Consider the following 18,794-nt stretch of genomic DNA (forward strand, 5'->3'; position numbering starts at 1 on the left):
TATACTGTCTTTTATAATTACACACTTCCCTAGTGCTGCTCTTTGTTTTTCTACATGGATTTGTGTTACCATCTGAAGTCACTTGTTTCCTCCCTGAAAACCTCCTTTTGTGTTTTTTGTAAAGTCAATGTGCTAGCAATAAAGTTTCTTCAAGTCCCCACACTGTTTCAATAAAATCAGTTCTTTGGGGGAGAACTTCAGAGATCTCTGTGATGATGCACTGCCTCTCTCCCTGAACAAATATCTCTGAGCCACTGCTTCTTCCCTGGGTGGAGGTGGTAGCCTGTGGTCTTCCCCACGTGCCTCTCCCAGCTTGGAAACGCCTTCCTATAAGTGAGCCAGAGGGAGGGTGAGCAGGCCAGGCAATCTCAGCCTGTTATGCATCAGCTAGAGCCTTCACTCTGTGAGTGGGACCGGGTGCATGTTGGGAGCCCCAGGCTCCAGTGTCTGCAACTCAGTGTTGGAGGTGATGAGAAATACTGGTGGGCCTGCCTCTCCCAGTGACATACCTTATCCTGCTTGAAAGAGGGAAGAGGGAGCCACATCTTGTGGACTACACGCACCAGGAACCAGCAATGGAGCTTTTGTCAAACTGAACTGTAAGACTAGAGTCACTCAAGGAATTAGGTGGACACAGTGAGAAAGCAGGAGGGAAGTTTATTAGAGGGAATGGGGGGATGGAGCCACAACCAGGGAAGGTTAGTACGCAGTCTCCGCTGTCCTCAGGGTTGAATTTTAGGAGCAAAACTGCAAATGGCAGAGGCTGGGGGATATAAGAGTTCTAGTCTGATTACATGGAGTCCATTGTCCTTCAACCTGATTAGTGCTGGTCCTTGAGGCTATGGGCTGTAAGGAGCCCTCGTTATCCTTAGCCTGTTGTGTTGCCCTCGGTGTGACTCCCACCTGTTGAGCCAGATAGGGTGACCACAGGTTGTTCCATAAAATGAGGCTGGGGCCACTTAGTCCTTCAGGACTTTCTAGTCCACCTGAGCCAAATGTCCTCTGCTGGCCTGTCCGAACTAGATAAGAAATCCTATAAAATCCATGTACCCTCCATTTGCATAGCTTTCAGAAATTCCTTTCATGGTTGTTGAGTCACTGCTTTTCACGCAGTGCTTTCAGTTTCACATTAGTCTAAATCCTTCATTTCTAATACAGTACTTTAAGAGGTCAGGACAGCCTCGTCACGTCAGAGTTTAAATAAAAGCCCAACCATCCAGTGAAAGGCAGAGAAGTAACAAACCACTCCAACCTACACTGAGAGGAAAAAACAGGTAAGAACTTTATTTTCTCATCAAAGCAGCTTTCTCTCCACCTCTAAAGGACCTATACTCTGAGAAATGGAGTCCAGGGTAAGGTTGGGGCAGGTGGGAGGTATGTATAAGGCTCAGTTTATTTTCCAAAGAATGATGAGCATGAGAATAAGTTGCAGCAGAGCCCGCGTGGGACAGGCGGTGAGGTGCAATCCCGGTGATATCAGGTGGCAGCTCATCCCTACTGTGCTTGGAGGAATTAGGCAGCAGCAGACATGGGGCTAAGCCAGGGTTGGGCAAACTTTTTGACTCGAGGGCCACAATGGGTTCTTAAACTGGACCAGAGGGCCGGAACAAAAGCATGGATGGAGTGTTTGTGTGAACTAATATAAATTCAAAGTAAACATCATTACATAAAAGGGTACGGTCTTTTTTTTCTTAGTTTTATTCATTTCAAACGGGCCGGATCCGGCCCGCGGGCCGTAGTTTGCCCACGGCTGGGCTAAGCTCAGAGTTCAAAATGCATTACAATTGTATTTCTCTTTGCCAACATTGTGTTGGCTGCAGACACAGTTAAATTACTTTTGTCTTGACAGAACTTGCTCAGTTCTGATCTGACTGCAGCTGACACACTGAATGGGCTACAGATATGTTATTTTCATGAGAAAGAAGCATAAAAAATGAGATGCAGCATCAACAGCCATCTTACACTATTAAAAAAGAAGAAAGAAAAACCTGAAACTCAGAGTGAAAAATGAAAATTCACAAAAACACCATACATTTTAGTCATATAGATGAGCTTTGTTTCAAAGTGGATTACTCACTTAAAAGTAACTCAGGTTCTGTTTGCTGGATGTGAGGAAGGATAGGGGCTGGGTGAAAATGGGGAAGGGATTAAGAAATAGAAATTGGCAGTTATAACAGTCACAGGGATGTAAAGTAAAGCCTAGGGAATATAGTCAAAATCCTCCAATCTAATAATAGAGAAACATGGTAATTAACCATAACTTCGCTACCCTTCCCATTGGTTAATCAGCGAGATATGCAAATTAACCACCAGCCAAGATGGTGCCTAATTTGCATACTGCAGGCAGTGCGGGACAGTGCCAACTGTCAGCTCGCCTCCATCCTGGGCTGGCGGCAGAGGTCCCCGCCCTCATCCGGCCCTCCCGTGGGGGACCTGGTGCTGGCAGTTGGGACCCTGGCAATCGGGCACCCACCCTGCCCTCATCTGGCCCTCTTACAGAGGACCTGGGGTTGGCGGGTGGGACCACAGTGATTGGGTACCTGCCCCGGTATCCCCTGTGCGATGGGACCCAGGGCGGCGGCAGCGATGGGCTGGCGCATCCCAAGTGTGACCCAACCCGGGCGGGTAGGGTGGGGACATGCCCAGCAGCCTCTGTCAGTGCCTCAAGCCCCAGCAGCAGCAGCAGCAGTGGCAGTAGCAGTGGCGGCAGTGCCTGCGACCTGCCCGCCCAGGTGTGAGCAGCCCCAAGCCAGCAGTGTGTTCCATCAGCTGCTGGCAGGGAGCACAGGCATGCAGGTGAAGCCACTGGTGCCTGCTTTACCACAGGCCTGTGGGAAAGCAGGCGCCATGAGCTGGTGATCCCAAAGGCCTGATAGCCCAGCAGTGGAGGCGGTGTTGGGACTGGGGAGTGGTGAGTGGGCAGAACATGGCCCTGATTGGGCCAGTAGCTATGACGCCCATTGTAGCCAGCACACCGCCTGATCAGCGGGTGGGGCCAGCAGCCAACCTTGCAGCCCCTCCCCCCTGCAGGCCTTCCCCTGATCAGACTCTCCCATCCACATCAAGAGCAGGGCGCTCAGAGCCTGGACCCTTCCTGGCAGCCCCAAGTCCCTGGGGTTAAGAATTCTGATGGCCCTGCCCAGAGAGTAGAGGTGCCGAGGGGCAGGGACAGGGACCACAGGCCTCCAGGGAGCACTGCAGAGTTGGCAATGAGAGGAGAGGGCCTGTGAAGGGGGAGAAAGTGAAGCCAGAGGACATCAGTCCAGAATCCAGCCCTTCCCCTCCAGAGGCAGCAGGACCTAAACCCAAAACCCCAGCCCAAATTAGAAGAGCCTGAGGGAGCTTCAGGAAGCTCTACGCAAAGCTGCACATTGAGAACGAGAGACTTCGTGAGGCCCTGACCCAGACCACGCTGCGGCTGGAGCAGCTCAAGGTGGAGCTGGAGCGCTCCATGCAGAGGCAAGAGCACTTTGCAGAGAGGCCGGCCATCCTGGAGCTGGCGAGATTTGAGTGCAGGGCCCTGGAGTGCAAGGCCGCTGAACTGGAAGAGGAGCTGAAGGACCTGTCCAATCTCCGAGCTGACAACCAGTGCCTCAAGGATGAGAATGTGGCCCTGATCTGCGTCATCAGCAAACTGTCCAAGTGACCCTGGAGGACTTGCCCCTGCACCCGCATTTATACAGCTGCTTTTGCCACATGCACCCCTTCCCTGTGTGAACATGAGTGACAGGGCTGTCGAGGAGTCTCTGAGAAGCCATAACCTTCCTTGAGATCTCCAGGTTAGGAGGGGAGGACAGAGCCCCCAGGAGCCAAGGGGGCCATCTGAGGCCAGGATGGAGACGGGAGGCTGAGCCAGGTAGGGGGACCAGGGCTGCAGGCAGGACCAGAAAGGAACTGGGGACCAGGAAGTGCCAAGACCAGTAGCCAGGACCAGAGTGGTCACCCAGAGGTCCTCTCTCACGTGTGTTTCCACCAGTCACCCCTCCATCCCCTGAGCAGGGATCCTAGAATGTGCCAAGCATCCTGCTGGCCTGGGTCAGGTGAGCCTGTATATAGGGTCTGTGTGCAATAGGGAGGGATGTCTTCTATTTTTTGCTGCCCTCTCCTCATTGCTTTCCCAGGCAGGAGGAGAAGGTATTTTTCAGACATAGCACAGGCACCACAAGTAAAAGTTGTGAAGTTGCCAAAAAAAAAAAAAAAAGAAAAGACCAGGCCGGCGGGCCAAATACCCCCTCTCTTCCCACCAGCCCCCCCCCCAGCCCCACCCTTGATCAACCTGCCCCACCACAATAGGCCCACAGCCCCTCCCCATGGCTGTCTGCCCCTAATTGCACCCCCCCACCCCAAGAGGGGGCAGGGCAGGCCAGCCAATCTCCTGCAGCCTCTCCCCTTGCCCAGCCCCACCCCAGATCGCCCCCCCACCTCAATCAGGGGCAGGGCTGGCTGGCCAACCACCCTTGGCTCCTCCCCCAGGCCACTGGCCCCAATCGCCTCCCCCCAACCCATTTGGGGGGGGTGGCTGCCCAGCCCACCAACCGCAGCCCCTCCCCATGGCCAGCCCCACTACCAATTGGCCCCCAATCCCAATCAGGCTGGCGAGGGGGGCACAGTTGGGAGCAATCAGGCCGGTGGCAGGGGGTAGTTAGGGGCAAACAGGCTGGCAGGGGAGGCAGTTGGGGGCAATCAGGCTGGCAGTTGGGGGTGATCAGGCTGGCAACAGAGTGGTTAGGGGCAATCAGGCAGGCAGGCAGGCAGGTGAGTGGTTAAGAGCCAGTGGTCCTGAATTGCGAAAGGGATGTCCGACTGCTGGTGCAGGATCAGGCCTAAACCAGCAGTCTGACATGCCCCAAGGAGTCCCAAATTGGAGAGGGTACAGGCCAGGCTGAGGGACCCCCCTCCCCCCCCCCCTGTGCACGAAATTCGTGCACTGGGCTTCTAGTCCTATCTAATAATAGACAAACATGGTAATTAACTATAACTTCGCTACCTTTCCCATTGGCTAATCAGCGAGATATGCAAATTAACTGCCAACCAAGATGGCGGCCGGCAGCCAGGCAGCTGAAGTGAACAGGAGGCTTGCTTGCTCCAGTGACGGAGAAAGCCAACGTTCCCCGCCTGCCTCGCCCTGCTCTAAGCTACACTCTAAGCAACAAAGTTGCAATTATAGAAGCTAAATAAGCTCGATACCTGCTTTCAGCTAGCTTCAGCCTCAGAGCTTAGAGCGGCAGTGATGGCAACAATGTTTCAATTATAGAAGGTAAATAAACCCAGATACCTGCTTTCAGCCAGCTGCAGCCTCAGAGCTGGAGCCAAGCCTTAGAGCTGGAGCTGGCTCTCAGCTCCAGTGACAGCCATAGAAGGTAAATAAATCCCAGAATAAAAAAATAAAAAAAAGAAAGAAAGAAAGGAGAGGTTGGGAGCTTCAGTTGCCCACCAGCCTAAAAACGGCCCTCAGTCCCTCACCCAGACTGGCCAGGCACCCAAGTGGGGACCCCCACCCTGAAGGGGGTGTGATCAGCTGCAAATAGCCATTATCCCCTCACCCAGGCTGGCCAGGCACCCAACTGGGACCCCCACCCACCCTGATCCGGACACTGTTCAGGGCAAACCAGACGGCCCCCACCCATGCACCAAGCCTCTATCCTATATAGTAAAAGGGTAATATGCCTCCCAGCACTGGGATCAGTGGAGCCGTGAGGCCTCCCAAACCCGGGATCAGTGGAGCCGCAAGGCCTCCTGGAACTGGGATCAGCAGAGCAGCAAGGTCTCCCAACATCGGGATCAGCGGAGCAGCGAGGCCTCACTGCCCTGGTGTCAAGTGGAGCCGCGAGGCCTCCCAGCACTGGGATCAGTGGAGCCCCGAGGCCTCCTGGCCCCTGGAGCAGCATGACAGGGGGCAGCGCCCAAACCCCCTGATCACCCTGCGGCTCTGTGTGTGACAGGGGGAGGGGGCCGACCTCCCTATCCGCCCTGCTCTGTTTGTGACAGGGGAAGGCGCCCCAACCCCCTGATCGGCCCTGCTCTGTGCCTGATAGGGGGTAGCTCCCCAACTCCCTGATCAGTCCTGCTCTGTGCATGACAGTGGGTGGCACCACAACCTCCCCATTGACCCTGCCCTGAGTGTAACAGGGGGAGTGCCCTAACTCCCTGATGGGCCCTGCTCTGTGCATGACAGGAGGCAGCGTCCCAACCCCCTGATCGGCCGGCTCTGTATGTGACAGGGGTGGTGCCACAACCTCCTGATCTGCCCTGCTCTGTGCATGACAGGGGGTGGCACCACAACCTCCCCATCGACCCTGCCTTGACTGTGACAGGGAGCGGTGCCCCAACCCCCCAATCAGCCCTACCCTGAGCATGACTGGGGGGTGGCATTGCAACCTCCCGATCTGCCTCTGCCACCCGGGAGCGGGCCTAAGCCAGCAGGTCGTTATCCCCCGAGGGGTCCCAGACTGTGAGAGGGCACAAGTGGGGTTGAGAGACTTTTGTGCACCGGGCCTCTAGTCTATATAATAAAAGCCTAAGAAACCATTAAGGTGGAATGACCAGAATGAGTAGCTTCTATGTTGTGCACTGCCCAACAGGGAACAGAGGCTCAACGCAGAAGTTGCCCCCTGGTTGTCAGTGTGCTCTCACAGCCAACCTCCTGCAGCTGGCGAACCCGCTGCGGCCCCTCCCCTGGCCCCTCCACCTGCCCCGTTGACCCTGATCGGCCCCAATAGGGACTAGACGAGACTCCCCAATCAGCCCCAATCACCGTCCAGGCCAAGGGACCCCACCCACGAATTCATGCACCAGGCCTCTAGCAATGTAATGATTATGTATGCTGACATGTAGGTACTAGACCCATAGAAGGGATCCTTTTAAGGTATACAAATATCTAACTATTATGTAATACACTGAAAATCATATAATATTGATTGTCAACTGAAAATGAAAAATAACAATTTTTTAAAATAAAATAAAATAAAATAAAAAATAAGCCCAGTCCACTAGATCCAATTTCTTAGGGCCAACTTCTTTCTTACCCTTTACAAGTAGAATTCGGCCCCACTACTTTACTAAAAAGTTTTCTCTTTAAAGAACCTGCATTGCTAAAGCCAACATTTTGTTTGCCTGACCTCTCTGTGCTCTCAAGCAGGTTTACTATTGCTTTCTGGAAACTGCCTCTGATCTCCTTGGCTTGGCATGAACTTTACTCATCACCTACTTCTCTGACAACCCTCCCTCTCTCTCCTTTCAGCTCTTCCTCTCTCTCCCCAGCTTTCTCCCCTCCTGTCTTCTTCCTGCTCCTCCTTCTCCTCAACTAAATGGAAAAAAAAACAGAACAAAACAGAAAACCTACAAGTGTATGACTGGAAATATATTTTCATAAAACAACCTAGGCTCCCCTGATCTGCCTCCTGAGCTTTTAATCCATATTTCATAGTCTTTTGTTCCTTTACACCACACACATGTATACACAAACATGGTTTTTGGCAACATTCAGTATTTGTAGTTGTGTGGTCTTACCCCCTTTTAGTTGGAGGCTAATTTTTTGGAAGCTAATGAAGCTGAAGTATAGGGCACCTTGCTTGCACAAGCCCATACATAGGCTTTGGGCAGGTCCTAGTCATGTTTTTCATACAGTCATACATTTTTATAAAATTTGTAAATGTGTGTTATATTGGTTCCACTTCCAGAATACCAGTATAAACAGTTCTGTGAACCCTCACTTCTGCAAAATAAGCACAACTAGTAGAAAAAACACACATTTCAAACCTGCTTGTTTTTGCACAGTAGTTACAGTGTAAACCCTTGGATCAAGGGTGGATTGAATGGTTGCAGTGGAGGCATGTGCAGGAGGCAACCAATCCAAGTGTCTGTTTCACATCGATGTTTCTCTCTCTCTGTCTCTCCCCCCTCCCTTCCATTGTCCCTAAAAATCAATGGAAAAATATCCTCCAGTGAGGATTAACAACAACAAAAATCTGTAAAATTTGTCCAAAGAGCATACATCAAATGATGAAACACTTATTCCCAAAAGTCTTTATTCATAGCAGAATTAACAAATAAATACTAAATTTCTTACATATGGCCAGGATGTAAACTACTCTCTAAACCCTATTCCAGTTTATATTTAATGTCCTGTAAATAAAATTTTTATATTTCTAGAGAGAGGAATGGAGAGAGAGAGATGGAAACATCAATAATGAGAGAAAAACATTGATTGGCTGTCTCCTTTGCATCCCCTACTGGGGATCAAGCCTGCAAGCTAGGCATGTGCCTTGACCAGGAATTGAGCCCTGACCTCCTAGTTCATGGGTCCATGCTCAACCACTGAGCCAGACCAGGTGGGCTCTAGTCTGAAAATTTTAATGAGAGTTGAAAAAGTTTTCTATGGTATATTAAAGATTTTGTTCATGAAAGTGGTTAAATGTTGATATCCTTGTCTTACCAATATTTTTTTATTGGACTCCTTCAATTGCACTTCTGTAACTTTTTGGTGAAAGTTCTTGATCTACTTAGACTGGAAATTCTAATCCATTCCATCTCCTCACTTGCAGATAAGGTGACACCCTGGACATGGCCTCAGACATCCCGATGCCAGGCCCAGTGTGCCTCACTGAGAACACTAACACGCAACTAGTGGTTAATCCAGAAGCTTTGAAAATCCTGTCTGCCATTACACAGCCTGTTGTGGTGGTGGCCATTGTGGGTCTCTATCGCACAGGCAAATCCTACCTGATGAACAAGCTGGCTGGGCAGCAAAAAGGTGAGGGGCACCAGCTAAGCTCTGCCAGATCCCTCTGTCTACCCACACTCCCAACATGGAGTATGGTGTTACAGGAAGAGTAAGGTGTACATGGGAGGAATATTGAAAGCGACATTTTAGTCTACCATTATGTTCTTATCTTACTGTGGTATGAAAGAGTCAACTCTCTATCTCTTTCCACTTGCCTTAATTTCCCTTTTAAAAGCATAATTTGTATTCTTGTCCTAGAATTCTATGTTTAATTTTTTAAAGAATCAGTATATCATTTCCCACGACAACTCTACCATTTTACATTTCTCCCAGAAATGCACAGGATTCTAATTTCTCAACATTCTTGCCAATACCTGTTATTTTGCTGTGTGTGGTGTTTTTGTTGTTGTTTGTTTGTTTTTATTGACTTCAGACAAGGAGAAAGGGAGATAGAAACATTAATAATGAGAGAGAATCATTGATTGTCTGCCTCCTGCATGCCCCAAACTGGGGATCAAGCTCGAAACCCAAGCTGGGAATCAAACCATGACCTCCTGGTTCATAGGTCCACACACAACCACGAGCCATGCTGGCAGGCTTTTATTTTATTTTTTTGATAGTCGTCATCCTAATGGGTGTGAAATAATATCTTATTGTGGTTTTGATTTGTATTTCCCTGATAGCTGGTGCTGTTAATTATCTTGTTATATGTTTATTGGTTATTTGTTCATTTTTTTAAGGAAATGTCTGTTCAAGTCCTTTGTTCACTTTTTAATTGGGTTGTTTGTTTTCTGGGGTTGTGTTGCAGGACTTCTTCATGTATTCTGGATCTCAATCCCTTAACTAAGAAATATTTTCCCCCATTCCATAGGATACATATGAAACTGTTGATAGTATCCTTTCACCCACAAAAGTTTTAATTTTGAATCCAACTTATCTATTTTTCTTTCATTGTTTATGCTTTTGGTGCCATATCCAACAAATCATTCCAAATTCAATACTATGAAGCATTCCCCCTATATTTTCTTCTATGAATTTTATAGGTTTAGGTCTTATATGTAGGCCTTTGAACTATTTTGATTAATTTTGTAGAAGGAAAAGCTTTCTATCTTGCATCATAAAGTGTGATGCTGGCTGAAGGATTTTCATATATAGCTTTTATTATGTTGAGTTAGTTTTCTTCTAATCCTAATTTGTTAATGTTTTTATAATAAAAAGGTGTTGAATGTTTTTATGTATTGGATATTTGAATTTCCCTGTTTCTCTGTAAAATCAATACTGATTGTAGTTTTTTAAAAATGTATTTTTATTGATTTCAGAGAGGAAGGGAGAGGTAGAGTTATAAACATTAGTTATGAGAGAGAACCATTGATCAGCAGCCTCCTGCATTCCCCACACTGGGAATGGAGCCCATAACCAGGGCATGTGCCTTGCTCCATAATCCAACAATGACCTCCTGGTTCTTAGGTCAGCGATCAACCTCTGAGCCACGCCACCCAGGCTAATGCTTGAAATCTCTCCTTACCTTGATTATGTTCATGTTTATCTCCATTTTAAGACACATCTGCTATAAAAACTCCACTCCCTCTCTCTCCTCTCCCCCTGAAGGCTTCTCTCTGGGCTCCACGGTTCAGTTTCACACCAAAGGCATTTGGATGTGGTGTGTGCCTCACCCTGAGAAACCAAACTACACCCTAGTTCTGCTTGACACTGAAGGGCTGGGAGATGTAGAGAAGGTAAGTATTAAAGATTCAATTTGGAGACAATCCCCTCATTTCTAGGTATTGTCTACACTATTTAATATTTTTTCTTTTTTTAAAAAAAAAATTTATTATTATTTTAAGTTTTATTCAAATAAGAGCTGGCACTAAACCATCTGTGTTTTTTTTCATTTCTGTTTACATGCTAAGAGGCCAAGTTTTGCAATCAGGGATCATGAAAATATAAGGCAGAATCCGAAAAGACCATAGTGGTCATTAGATAGTATTCTAATTGTTAACAAGAGGCTATAAGCTAAGCCGGTTAACACAGGTGCATAAAGGTACCACAAACAAAATCAGCCATGAGTCCTATCCTGCAGAGAACTTTAGTTAAGGATTAATGTTCAGAAGTCCTAAACTGTTGTTTAAATTTAAACTCTGTCATTAACACAGTGGCCTTAGCAAATGATTTCACTTCTTTTAACCTCAGTTTTCTGACCTGTAAAACCATTGCAAATGGTCTATATTGGCCTCACAGTATTGTTTTGAATATTTAATAAGAATGTAAAGTGTTAGGTGAATAATAATGACTAGATAAAATAGCTATAAGTATTATTATTCTTACATAAGTCAATTTTGCTGTAAAAACATAGAGAAATTAAATTACATTTAAGGCTTTAGAGTGCCCACCAACTTGGACTGTTTGTTATGCAATTATCTGCCAATGGTCATAAGAGGACCTAGTGAGAATCAGTGTAACCAAAAACACTAATCAGAAGACTATTCAAAGTCCAAGTCCGACTAACAATTTTCATTTGAATTTGTTTTCTGCTTATAAGTCATTAATCTAAAAAAAGCCACTCAACTAAATGAGCATCCATTTACTACTGCTGATCAGAAAAGTGCCATGAGAATAAAACATAAACCTGGCCCAAATGTGTTCTGATTTCCAGGGTGACAACCAAAATGACTCCTGGATCTTTGCCCTGGCAATACTGCTGAGCAGCACCTTTGTGTACAATAGCATGGGGACCATAAACCAGCAGGCCATGGACCAACTGCAGTATCCTTTTTGTGGTCCAGAACAGCATCAAAATCAGAGGGGAGACTAGTACCTAAAAACCAGCTCACTGAATGTGAATCCTGGCGAATCAAGCACAAAAAGAGAAAGTATAAAACATAATTCAAGGGCAGGAAGAATTAACACTTGGGTTAGAAACAAAGCCAAAACAAATGTTTGGAATATGTGGGACTAATATGGCATGAGGGGCACTGTACTTTTACACCATTTTTCCTTAGTTTGCTACTCAGCTATGTGACAGAGCTGACAGAAAAAATAAGGGCAAAATCTTCACCTGATGCAAATGAGGTTGAGGATTCAGCTGACTTTGTGAGCTTCTTTCCAGATTTTGTGTGGACACTGAGGGATTTTTCCCTAGAATTGGAAGCAGATGGGCAACCCTTCTCACCAGACGAGTACCTGGAGAATTCACTCAAACTCAAGAAAGGTAAAGGGGACTGAGAACTGATTATTGGGAATCACAAGCCATTAGCAACCATCATCTTTTATTTTTTTGTAAGTATTTTTACATGTATGATTTACTACTTCTCAGCTGCCTAGTTCTAAGAATCAATAGTTGTTTAATATCTAAATTTATAAATTTGATTTTGAATTATCTTCTCCCTTGTTCTAAGAACAACTTTCTTTTTTTTTTTTCATTTTTCCCTGTACTGGGATCAGATTGATTTTATCTCCCTACTTAGTTCTTGTGATGCTGTAATTAGCCAAAGAATATGGAGTAGAATGGGTATTTATTTAAAGAAAATAGATTAAAACATTACAATGCAGTAGGGTAGGGGTTGGCAAAATATGGCCCACAGGCAAATGATGGCCAATGCAGCCTGCCAGCTATCTTACAAATAGTTTTTACTGAATACTTGAAAAGGAAACCACCTGATCTGCAAAGCCTAATATATTTATCATTTGACATTTTACAGAAAAAGTTTCCAAGCCCATATATTAAGCAAAGCCCTTTTTTATCGTTCTCCAGGTACCAGTCCCAAAGATAAAAATTTTAACCTGCTCCGACTTTGTATCCGAAAGTTCTTCCCAAAGAAGAAATGCTTTGTCTTTGATCGGCCCACTCATCGGAAGAAACTAGGCCAACTGGAGACAATGCATGATGATGAGCTGGACCCCGAATTCGTGCAACAAGCTGCTGACTTCTGTTCCTACATCTTTAGCAATTCCAAAGTCAAAACTCTTTCAGGAGGCATCCAAGTCAATGGACCCCGTGAGTCCTCTTCCCGGTCATTACTCTCACTGTTAAGACTAAAGGAAGGTGGAATAGCATCCATCAAATTTCAGCTTTGAAAAATGCAAATCTACTACTATTACTGTGGTACATTCTACATGACACAACATTTCTAATAGATTATTTTAGTCATATTTAGTGGGTGAGAAAAGATAGAAAAGGACTAATAAAAAAAAACTCTATTGCTTAAAATTGCCCTAATAAGCTGGACCTGTACTATCCCATATAATAGCTACTAGACAAGTGTAGCAGCAACAGTTATCTGAAATTACATGCAGATTAATTAGAATTAAAGAAAATTAACAATTTTGATTACATGGCTAGTGGCTCCAATATTAGACAGCACATATAGCACATGACCAGCATCACAGAAAGTTATCTTGGACAGTGTTCTGCTAGAATAAATAAAATGGAGGACTCGTTTTTAAATTTATTTTGAGTTTTTTAATCCTCACCCAAGGATGTTTTTCCATGAATTTGAGAGTGAGAGAGAAACATTAATCAGTTGCTTCCTGCATGCGCCCCCTAGGTGTATTCCCTGACCAGGGATCATCCCACAACTTTTTGGTGCCTGGAACAGTACTCCAACCAACTGAGATACCTGGCCAGGGCAGAGAACTTCTTTTTAATTGTTTCACAAATATTGATTTTATAAATGCTTACCACTGACCAGAACTGATGATAGAGACATAAATGAGAGGTACATTTCCTATCTTAATGGTGCTTAGTGGTAAAGAACATACAGTAAATAAACACAGGTCTATGGTGCCTACAACAGAGGTTCTCACCCTTTGATATGTGTCCATATCACCCAAGATCTCGCCAGAGGAGGATTTAATTTAGTTGATCTGGAGCAGAGGTTGAGAGTCTGCATTTCTAGAAAACTTCTACATGATGCTGAGGACTTAGATGCTGTGAGCCAAATGAGTGTTGAGAGATATCATTAGATTTATAGAGGATGGACTGTTTCCTCACCCCACCTACAACAAATGTTATCTTTTGTTCTCTATTTGTAGGGCTGGAGAGTCTGGTGATGACCTATGTCAATGCCATCAGCAGCGGGGACCTGCCCTGCATGGAGAACGCCATCCTGGCCTTGGCCCAGATAGAGAACTCGGCTGCAGTGCAAAAGGCCATTGCCCACTATGACCAGCAGATGGCTGAGAAGGTTGAACTGCCCTCAGAAACCCTCCAAGAGCTCCTGGACCTGCACATGGCCAGTGAGAAAGAGGCCATTGAAGCCTTCATGAAGAATTCCTTCAAGGATGTGGGCCATTTATTTCAAAAGGAATTAGCGGTAATTTTTTTCTTATGTTTATATGGATTAGGGTTTCAGAAAGCAAAGTACTACTAGAAAGTAAAATGGATATTTATCAGGAGAGAAGGGATTCTTCCTAGACTTTGAAATGACAAAAACCACTATTTGTTATTATTATAGTAAGAAGGACCAATTTTAATATGATTGACTTAAAGTTTTGAACATTTTGTTTCCTTTCATGCATAAACTAATACTATTCCTCATAATTTAGTTAAATGAATGCAGGTAACAATCAGAGCTTTGCATCAAGTTACATGCTTGCTGTTATCAGAGGATTTAATATTATAGCCAAAAGCAAAGAAAGATGTAGTCTTAGTTATCTTGAGCAGGCTTACATGGAGCCACATTTCTTCCATATACAATCGCTGGTCCAATGGGAAAAGCAGAAGTTTCTTTCTAAAGGTGTATTTGTGGGACTAGAGAACCTAGTCCTGACCTATGTCAATGCCATCAGCAGTGGGGTCCTGCCCTACAGAGAGAACACAGTCCTGGCCTCGACCCAGAGAGAGAACTCGGCTGCAGTGCAAAAGGCCGTGGCCCACTGTGACTGGCAGGTGGGTAGCATCAATGCTAACATAAAGCCAGCAATCTCTGCCATGAACTTCACCTCCAAGGAGAAAGGGTCTCCAACAGAAAGACAGGATCAGGAGGAAGGATGTGGTCCAGCTAAGGTGCCTGTTAGTTTTTACAGGGTCACAGACTGGTTTTTGAGAAGCCTTTCCAAAATGCTGAGATCAAGCTAACATTTTCTCTGTACTCTTTCTACATCCTATTTTCACATTAAAGGAAAAGCTAGAAAAAAGGAGAGATGACTTTTGTAATGAAAATATGAAAGCATCATCAGATCGCTGCTCAGCTTTACTTATTCCATTCTTTAGAAGAAGATATAAAGCAGGGGGTTTATTCTAAACCAGGAGGATATAATCTCTTAATGCAGACTGTGAACAAGCTGAAGAAAAAGTATCTTCAGGAACCTGGAAAGGGAATACAGGTAACCAGGGTTTTTTTGTCCTTCTGTTGCTCCCCTCAACCCCACACTTCCCTTTCTCCCAGTCTCCCTCCACCTCTTTTCCTTGGATCTACTCTCTCTAGGATGGCTTCATTCCTCACCCCATATGGGACCACAGCACCAACAGCTCCAAAAGTATAGCACTCATCAGAGAACAGGGACTCTCAATCTATATTTATATCAATCTCTTACAAACGTCTGCTTCATAGGATGCCAGGCTTGGCCAACGTGGAGCATATGCCCTCCCTGTGACAGGGGCTCCTTGGCCAGCACAAGGACCAGCGCCAAGAAAGCAATTCCTACAGGAAAAAATGGTGGACAAACAAAAATAAGTGCTTCCAGTGATTTCTTATTACTAATGCCATTTTGTCTGAGTTGTAGAGTGAAGAAGTTCTTCAGACATACCTGAGATCTAAGGAGTCTGTGACTGATGCAATTCTACAGACAGACCAGACTCTCACAGAAAAGGTAAAGGAGATCGAAGGTGAGGAGCAAGTCAAGAGCCTAGATAGCCTCAACAGCTTTTAAAAGTTTAAATAATTTGGCTTGGAGAACCTGGGGTCCTTAAGCAAGAGCCAGATGAGCAAAGATGCCTATTTCTAGCCAAAGTCAGTCTCAGTGGGGCATACGAAGTTAGCAACAACAATGACAGGTAAGTTCACAAAGAAGGAAAAGCAAGGTGGTCACCCACTGAATTTGTCTTCTTCCTTTCCTCCTGGCAGTGCAACGTGTGAAAGCTGAATCTGCAGAGTCTGCAGCAAAAATGCTTGAGGAAATTCAGAAGAAGAATCAGCAGATGATGGAGGAGAAAGAAAAGAGTTATCAGGAACATCTGAAACAATTGACTGAGAAGATGGAGCAGGAGAGGGCCCAATTAATGGCAGAGCAAGAGAGGGTTCTGTCTCTTAAACTTCAGGTATGTAATGGCATCACCTAGAGGTTTCCCTTTTTCAGTTTTCTGAACACTCTCCCTGACCTGTTTGTGTGGCTGTTAGAACTCAAAACCCAGAAGGACCTTGCTTGCCCACTTATACTTTTCAATCCCTGTCTGTCTTCCTGACTTGGAGCCTGCCTATGCCTGGTTATTAAAAATTTTTATTATCCCTTATCTCACATCCAGTCCTTCATTAGTACATTCTTCAATCAATGGTAGCTATTATCTTCCAGGCATTGCAAATATGTCTTATCTGTGTCTGTCGCTTAGTACTATATGAAGCAAGAATTGCTGTGTACCTATACCTTAGGAGAAGAAACAGAGGTTCAGAAAAGATGAGGTTTTATAGGGTCACACAGATCGGTAAAATATCTGAACCACCTTCAAACTTAGAGGAATCTACAGTCACTTCTAAGAGAACCTTTATGAGCAGAAAGACTCCTTGCCTCTCACACCTGTGTCTGCCACTCCTGACTGCTATGCCCTATGTCTAGTTTGTGTAGTGAGTTAGTGCAGGAATCCTGTGTGGACAGTTAGGGGCCTTGATGTCCTTACTTCTATGCTGCTACTCTTGCCACCAAGCTGTGGAGGCTTAAATCAAATTCCCTGATCTAAGATCCAGACACTTCCTTTGATTTTGAGAATTTTTTATTTCTGTCATGTGTATGTATATAAAAGTCTGTGTGTGTGTGTGTGTGTGTGTGTGTGTGTGTGTGTGTGTGTGTAAGAGTCTATAAAATTTGAAAAGAAACATGATTAAGATTGCCCACATATGTGGTATAGGATTAATGGGACTTATAATTTAATTTTATCACTGTATTAGAAGTTTTAAGCCAAAATCACTCTTAGCTAAAGGAAGCTCAAGAAAAGCAATCATAGACCTAGGATGTCCAAGAGAAAGTACAATGAATATTTATGGTAGAGAAAATTTCAAGAAGAAATTAAATACTAAGAATGTAGAAACTAGCTAGAAGTTGAGATTTGCTTAATGCTGTACTTTATTTACTCTTTATTTGTCCCTTTTTAGGAACAGGCCAAGTTACTAAAGGAAGGATTCCAAAATGAGAGCAGACAACTTCAGAGAGAAATAGAGAATCTCAAGAATAACATGAAAAATACCGGTGGCGGTGGTTGTATCTTAATCTAAAGACCTAAGGGAAAGCTTCTCTGGTCACTCTACCCAAGGCATAACTCAAGCAGTTTTAGAATCTGGAAAAATGTCACAACTTGAGAAAAAGTGACCTTCTTTAAGCTGATAAAAGAAATCTACAAAAAGCCCTTCACCTAACGTACTTAATGATAAAAAATGGAATGCTTTGCCCCTAACACAGGAATAAAGCAAGGATGTGACATCTCCCCACTCCTGTTAAACAGTATAATGAAAGGCTTCCTACAATATGGCAGAAAGAAAGAAAGGAAGAAAGAAAGAAAGAAAGAAAGAAAGAAAGAAAGAAAGAAAGAAAGAAAGAAAGAAAGAAAGAAAGAAAAAGAAAGGAAGAAGGATCAGAAAGGATAAAACTGCCTTTATTCTCACACACTTCGATTATCCAAATAGAAAAATCCCAGTGAATCTGCAACAAAAGCAAAAACAGGAACAGCAGTGACTCTTGGAACAACGTTGTAAGTTTAAAAAGGTTGTAAGATTCAAGGTCAATTCACAAAAATCCACTTTCAACTGTATTTTTATATAAAAGCAATGGACTATTGGAAACCAAAAATTAAAAAACAATATCACTTACAATAGCTGTTTTTAAAATATGGAATACTTAGGTAGAAATATAACTAAATACGCACATAATCTTATATGCTGAAAAACATTCTAAGACCAAGAGATTATGGGGTGGATCATGATGTATGAATTTCCTTAGATTCCAACTCCCTTGTTGTTTTTATGATGTTCCTTTTACTCATTGTAGAGAAGATTCAAGACCCTTATTTTTAGAGTTATCTCTGATAAAAGCATGTGCCTAGTATTTGTTAGGTTTCCATGAGCACTAAAAATATGTCAACTGTGGCGGGCAGGTGGGTATGGGAGGGTCAATGGGGGAAATGGGTTATAGCTGTAATACTATCAACAATAAAGATAAATTAAATATATCTATCCATTGTGTGTTAGGCTTTTATCCAAACAGAAAGAGGAAAATATATGGCTCAGAACTCAGTGCCATATCATATGCCTACTACACACACACACATACACACACACACACACACACTACCCTTCCCACTCACTGTGAGTTCTTTGACAGCAGGATTTCATAGAACACAAGACAGGAAAACTTACTCAGAGTTTTTTCCCCCAAAACTATGTTCAAATCAGAGTCCCTAGGGAGTTAGATGAGGCTTCATGAATAGCAGCCATTGCTTAGGCTACAGGGATCATTCATTCAAAAAACTTTGATTGAGGTCCTAACCAGTTTGGCTCAGTGGATAGAGTGTTGGCCTGTGGACTGAAAAGTCCCAGGTTCGATTCTGGTCAAAGGCATGTACCTTGGTTGCAGGCACATCCCCAGTAGGAATTGTGCAGGAGGCAACTGATCAATGTTTCTCTCTCATCGATGTTTCTAACTATCTCTCTCCCTTCCTCTCTGTAAAAAATCAATAAAATATATTTTTAAAAAAACAACTTTGGTTGAGTACCTATCACATTCTGCCAAGGAGTGGGAATATAGTTGTAGTCCCTCTATTAAGGAGCTCATAGTCTATTGGTGAAGACAGAGATTAAATAATAGAGAAAACTAAATGCCCAAGAAATTGAAAGGAGAGGATTTCTGATTTAGAAAAGGGTTGATCTAA

General features: G+C 44.5%; 1 protein-coding gene and 1 pseudogene across 3 annotated transcripts in view; both read left to right on the plus strand.

The window, feature by feature from the left end:
• Nucleotides 1-18,794, plus strand: part of LOC132230859 (guanylate-binding protein 6-like) — a 349,236-nt gene that overhangs the window by 112,467 nt on the left and 217,975 nt on the right. The gene's annotated exons all lie outside the window — the stretch shown is intronic.
• On the plus strand, nt 1,158-17,501 carry LOC132230854 (guanylate-binding protein 1-like; annotated as a pseudogene).

The sequence above is a fragment of the Myotis daubentonii genome, chromosome 3 (assembly GCF_963259705.1).
Source record: "Myotis daubentonii chromosome 3, mMyoDau2.1, whole genome shotgun sequence".
Classification (NCBI taxonomy): Eukaryota; Metazoa; Chordata; class Mammalia; order Chiroptera; family Vespertilionidae; genus Myotis; species Myotis daubentonii.